Source organism: Egretta garzetta, unplaced genomic scaffold (assembly GCF_000687185.1).
Source record: "Egretta garzetta isolate BGI_Z169 unplaced genomic scaffold, ASM68718v1 scaffold986, whole genome shotgun sequence".
Lineage (NCBI taxonomy): Eukaryota > Metazoa > Chordata > Aves > Pelecaniformes > Ardeidae > Egretta > Egretta garzetta.
Genome location: NW_009259903.1, coordinates 69,376 through 69,585, shown reverse-complemented (window position 1 = coordinate 69,585; position 210 = coordinate 69,376). Strand labels below are relative to the sequence as shown.

General features: G+C 74.8%; 1 protein-coding gene across 1 annotated transcript in view; it reads right to left on the bottom strand.

Annotated features, from left to right (window-relative positions):
- Nucleotides 1-210, bottom strand: part of LOC104127481 (myotubularin-related protein 5-like) — a gene marked incomplete at its 3' end in the record, with an annotated part of 66,798 nt that overhangs the window by 37,376 nt on the left and 29,212 nt on the right.

Genomic DNA, 210 nt, shown 5'->3' with positions numbered 1-210 from the left:
CACCAGCCAGAGCCCCCCGGCCCCTCTGCGGGGCAGAACTGGGCAGGCGCCTTCCCCTCCTCTCCGCAGGGACAGTGGGAGCTGCTTGGAGAAGCCCCAGGCGGGAGGAAGGGTGATGGGACGCCGCGGTCGAGCTGGGCCCCCCCCGCCACCCTGCACCCATCTCAGAGCCGCCGGCGCTCCCCGGCACAGGGGCGCTGAGGAGAGGGG